Raw genomic sequence first — 6,066 nt, 5'->3', positions numbered from 1 at the left:
GTATGACCTCTGTGTGGAGTGTTGGTGAGTTGCATTGTTGTTGGGGTTGTGGCGTCTCTGATCTTGGCCTTGGTCTTGTTGATTTCCCCACCCAAAGTTTGGGTGGTTCCTCTAACCAGGATTATACGTTTTGGAGTATGGGTCATGGTTCTGCCTAGGTGAATTCCCAATGTAGTTGGCTTGTTCCTGATCACCCTCTGCTTCTTCATTCACTCCTTCTTGGGTTGCTACTGAAGTGGTGATTGCTGCTACTTAATTCCTCTCCATCTTTTTGGTGAGGTCAGCTAATTGCTTGGTAATCATCTTGTTTTGAGCTAGCAGTGCATCCACATTATTCAGCTCCATCACTCCTCTAGTATTGCCTCTTTCAGAAGCATAGAAGTAGTCATTCTCTGCTACAGTCTCAATGACATCTATGGCTTCTTCAATGGTCTTCTTCTTGTTCAGAGATCCCCTGGATGAGTGGTCTACTGCCTTCTTTGATTCATACGAAAGGCCTTCATAGAAGATGTGCAACTGCACCCATTCATTGAACATATCTGGCGGGCATCTTCTTGTCAAGTCTTTAAACCTCTCCCATGCTTCATATAGAGTCTCACCATCCTGCTGCCTGAATGTTTGTACCTCAGCTCTCAACCTGTTGATCCGTTGAGGAGGATAGAATCTTGCCAAGAACTTGTTCACCACATCTTCCCAGGTTGCTAAACTCTCCTTTGTAAAGGATTCCAGCCATTTAGATGCTTTGTCCTTGAGTGAGAAGGGAAACAGAAGTAGTCTATAGGTGTCAGGATGAACACCATTAGACTTCACAGTATCGCATATCCTCAGGAAGGTGGTTAGACGTTGATTGGGGTCTTCTTGGACACTTCCTCCGAATGAACAATTGTTCTGAACAAGGGTGATGAGCTGTGGCTTTAGTTCAAAGTTGTTGGCATGTATGGTTGGCCTTTGGATGCTACTTCCACAGTTTTCTGGGTTTGGGTTGATGTAAGAACCCAGAACTCTTCTCTCTTGTCCAGCCTGATGCGCTGGACCTTCTCTGCTATGGTTGTGAGCCTCTTCTTCATGATGGTTCTCCATATTCTCCTCCATGCCTGGTTCAAAGTACTATTCCTCTTCCTCAGCACCAACTACTCTCTTTCCTCTTGCTTCCCTCCTTATTCTAAGGAAGGTCCTCTCAGGTTCAGAATCAAAGTAAGTTGAAGCCCCGCTTCTTCTACCTGTCATATAACCAACAAAGCAAAAGCAAGAGAGATAGATGCAGACAGTAATTTCTACAGAAATGCTGTTAGTGTGAGTGATGCAATATATCAAATAGTTAGTGGGTTAGTGACTGAATTGTAAACAACTAAGAAAATGGGTAGGGGAAAAGGAAGAAAATAGCTAAACAGAAAGTAAATTACTCAAATGAACTTAAATCAAACAAAATAAAAACAAATGCTCAATCTAGTTATCCACCAATTTAATCATTGTTGATACAAAATCAATCCCCGACAACGGCGCCATAAACTTGATGCACGGAAACTTATCTCTCAACAAATTTCCTTCGGCAAGTATACCAAATTGTCGTCAAATAAAAACTCACAGTAGAGTGAAGTCAGATCCCACAGGGACTGATTGGTCAAGCAACTTTAATTGGAAGAACGTTCTAGTTGAGCTAACCAGAAAGTGAGTTGAGAATTGCAGGAAATTAAATGGCGGGAAAGTAAATAGCAGAAAATAAATGACGGGAAGTAAATTGCAGAATCTTAAATGGGGAAGGGAAGTTTAGCATGAAAGTAAATGGCAATAAGTAAAGAGAATGGGTGAGATCAGAAATGGGGAATTCATTGGGCTTAGGAGATGTTGCATTCACCGGATCAAGTTCATTTTCATCTCTTCCTCAATCAATGCATTCATTGATCTCCTTGGCAATCTTAAGTGATTGAATTCCAATTCCTTGGTAATTCAATCTCTCAAATCAGATCAATAGCCAATTCCTTGGTCTAATTGCTCATGAGAAGAGATGAAGTGTGGTCACTGATTATACCACATGTATTTCCAAATCAAAGTATTGGGAGAACTATATGTCACCATATCCGCCCAAACCCCAATTTGGTCCAACATGAGAAAACATTTCTAGCATGATCTCTTCATCCCTTTTCCAAGGTTCAGAAGAGATCCAAGTATGAATAGCTTCTTTTCCAAGATAACTACTCAATTGGATGAAGATTAAAAGCTTTCTAGTAAAATCAAGAGAAACGAAAGAAGAAGGATTATGAAAACTATTATTGATCCATCAAATTACAACAGAGCTCCCTAACCCAATGAAAGGGGTTTAGTTGTTCATAGCTCTGGGTATGGAAGGAAAAGATGGAGAGTACATTCTGAAAGTTAAACTAGAAGTGCAGAGAAAGTAAAATACAGAGAGTAATTCTAATAATGCCAAAAGCTCCTCTTTCTAGTTCAAAGCTCTCCCTATTTATACTACTCTTCTGATCTTCTAGTTGGCTCTTCAAGTCTTGGATATAGGCCTTTGGATCTTGAGTTGAAGTAGATATCTTCTTCAGTGGGCTCAGCTTTACTTGTAGAGAAAGTGTGAAGTAGGCAGGGACTTTAGCTTAGGGCGTTAGTGTTGTTAACGTTAAGTGAAAATGTGGGGTTGAGAACGTTAGTGACAATCACCTTTTTCACTAACGTTCCTAACCCAAAGTGGTCCATGTTAACTTCAACGTTAGTGGCACTAACGTGACCACTAACGTTGACCCTTGGCCCTTCGCAAACGTTACTGGGGTTTACCTTTTTCAATAATGTTGAGAGTACCCCTTTCTCCCTACGTTAGAGTTCACGTTAGAATAGTTAACGTGGCCTTTAACGTAGGCTTGCCAAATCTTCGAGAGCGTTAGTGACACTTATTTTTGTCACTAATGCTTCAGAATGCCCCTACTTCTCACATTAGAGTTCACGTTAACTAAGTTAACGTGACTTCTAACGTGGTATTGATAGCCATCTCCAACGTACGTGACAAAGGTGAGTGTCACTAACGTTGGCTCATCATCCTTCTTCTCCACGTTAGCTTCCACGTTAATGTAATTAACGTGGCAACTAACGTGGCTCATAGTGGCTCAATCCAACGTTAGTGACAAAGGTGAGTGTCACTAACGTTGGTGATTCTTGCTCCTTCCACGTTAGAGTCCACGCTAACTAGGTTAACGTGGCTTTTAACGTAGCCAATATGGGCTTAGTCCAACGTTAGTGACAAAGGTGAGTGTCACTAACGTTGGCATCATCTTCTTCTTCCACATTAGAGCTCACGTTAACTAAGTTAACGTGGCCAATTGCCCCTTTTGGAACGTTAGTGGCACTTACTTTTACCACTAACGTTGGAGTTCTACTTCTCTTCCACGTTAGCTTCCACGTTAACATAGTTAACGTGGAAACTAACGTGGGCTATGATGGCTCACGAAGGCGTTATTGGCAATCACTTTTCTCATTAACGTTGCAAGCTAGCCTTCATTCCACGTTAGTGGTCACGTTAGCTAGACTAACGTGGCTGCTAACGTGGTTCTTCCTTGCTTCACTTATCCTGAAATCAAGCAATAAAGTGCATAAAAGCTCTGATCCAAGTTATGAGACATGCATCATTCAATTTGTCCTTTAATTCATACATAATTCTCATGAAATCATGTAAAATTCACAATGTTTGCTTGAATCAAAATGTAAGTGATTATTTACCCAAAACTTGCTTATTTCCTAAGAAAATGCATGAAACTACCTTAAAACCATAAAGAAAAGGTCAGTGAAACTGGCCAAAATGCACTGGCATCAACTTCCTATTCTTCTGTTGGCACTAATAATACATCTTTACATCCTACAGGTGAGCCACACATGGCGGAGCCACGACGGATCACTTTGCATGAGCAAGGAGCTCCGGATATCATACTTCAACCGTTGCAAGCAAGGTATCCTAACCTTGATCCAAACTTTGAATTGAAAAGTAGCTTGATAAATCTACTTCCTAAATATCATGGGTTGCCGGGTTAAGACCCCATCTGACATCTAAGAGATTTTCAAGTTGCTTGTTCTACGGCACGAAGGCATGGAGCCGATGAGGTAGCTATCATGGTTTTTGCCTTCCTTTTTTCTCTTAAAGGGCTAGCCAAGACATGGTTTTATTCGCTACGGGATGAGATTGTGACTAATTAGGATTTCTTGAGGAGAGAGTTTCTAGATAAATTCTTCCCACCGAAGATGACCGACTACATCCGGAAGGAGATTTCGAGCATAATGCAAAAACACCAAGAGAGTTTGTATGAGTATTCGTCTCGGTTCAAAAGGCTATTTGAATCTTGTCCATACCATGGGATGAACACTCACTTGCTCATTAGCTACTTCACCGGAGGTCTTTGTGTGGAAGATAGGAGATTGCTTACTGCCTCTAGCGGTGGTTTCCTTTCGAAAAACAAGACGGAGGGAGAAGCTTGGAATTTGATAAAGGATGTTGCCTAGGCTACACAACTTACAAGGGTGAGAAGTAATCCACTCAAGGGTGTGGTAGAACCATCCCCTTCCGAATCAAGTCTAACCAAAGCACTTGGAGATATGACTACCATCCTTACCCAAATACAAAAGGATCAAAAGGAATACTACTCCATCTAAGCCATCCAAGCCCCAACTCCGGTTGCTCAACTTGAAGGCCCTTCTAGGATTTGTGGTTTGTGCTCTAGCACCACACATTACACCGATCAATGCCATCAAATTCAAGAGGAGCATGCTCTTATAGTAGCCAATGTGAATTACAACAACCGTCCACCCTATCCTTCCCAAGGCCAAAACAATTACCCTCAAGGTGGTAATCAACAATAAAGGTGGAGAGATAATGCACAAAGAAGCAATCAAAACCAAAGATGGAACAACTATTCTTCTCATCATAACAATAACCAATCTTCATCCCAATACCACCATAACAACACCAACTACCAAGCTAACCAATGCCACTCCAACCAAAACCAAAACAACTACACCAAGTACCAAGCACCACACCATAGACAACAATCCTACCAAACTCCGCCATCTTCAAATAATCAAGTTGATGAGCTTAGAGTCGCCATGGAGAAAAGAGATGAGAGTAACAAGGCTCAATTTGATGCCTTGGATGCTCAATTGGCTAACCTCATCAACATACTTTCAAAGATGACCATGCCAAACCAACCATCAACTCCCAACAATAACACCAACCAACCCTCAAGCTCTTCTAACCTTCCATCCCAACACCAACCAAACCGAAGGGACGGTCTCAACGCCATCACTCTATGGTCGGGGACTACATTGGAGGAGATACCTCCAAGGGTCATGAGAGACATTTATGAGGAAAAAGTGGTTGTTGAAGCTCCACGTGAAGAAGAGGTGGTAGACAAAAGGCATGAGAAAGAAGGATTAAATCTCAAGGAACCCAAGAGGAAAGCTATAGTGGATGAGTCCATTCATATTTCATTCCCTTCCATGGTGAAGAAGGCAAAGAAAACACCGGAATTTGATTTGAACATGCTTCAAGTGTTCAAGAAGGTTGAGGTAACCATACCCCTTCTTGATGCTATTCAACAAATTCCAAAGTTTGCAAAATTTTTGAAAGACTTGTGTACACACAAGGATAGGATAGGAGAATTGGAGACATTATCCTTGGGTAGTTCAATTTCTTCCTTGATGGAACCTATTCCAAAGAAATGTGGTGACCCTAGACCTTGTTTGGTGTCTTATTGTATTGATGGACGCACTTTTCATGATTGTATGTGTGACTTGGGAGCTTGTGTAAGCATCATGCCACTTTCTATTTATGTGCGGTTGAATTTAGCTACACTAAAGAAGTCGGCGGCGAGGTTTGCCTTAGCCGATAAAAGTGTGATCACGGTGATGGGAATAGCGGAAGATGTACTTGTGGCGATCAAGGATTTAGTTTTTTCGGTTGACTTTTACATCCTTGAAATGCCTCCAACAGAAAATAGAAACTCCTCTTCCGTTCTACTTGGTAGACCCTTCCTCAAGACCTCTAAATTTAAGTTAGATGCCTTCACCGGCACATATTCCTTT

At 41.5% G+C, this 6,066-nt stretch overlaps 1 non-coding gene across 1 annotated transcript; it reads left to right on the top strand.

The window, feature by feature from the left end:
- Positions 1–532: 532 nt before the first annotated feature.
- Positions 533–639, top strand: LOC112752235 (small nucleolar RNA R71). The gene has a single exon (XR_003176682.1). It is a non-coding gene; the product is annotated as a small nucleolar RNA R71 (small nucleolar RNA).
- Positions 640–6,066: the final 5,427 nt, after the last annotated feature.

Source organism: Arachis hypogaea, chromosome 15 (genome assembly GCF_003086295.3).
Source record: "Arachis hypogaea cultivar Tifrunner chromosome 15, arahy.Tifrunner.gnm2.J5K5, whole genome shotgun sequence".
NCBI lineage: Eukaryota > Viridiplantae > Streptophyta > Magnoliopsida > Fabales > Fabaceae > Arachis > Arachis hypogaea.
Note: the sequence above shows the minus strand (reverse complement) of the source record. Positions and strands in the feature narration are given on the sequence as shown.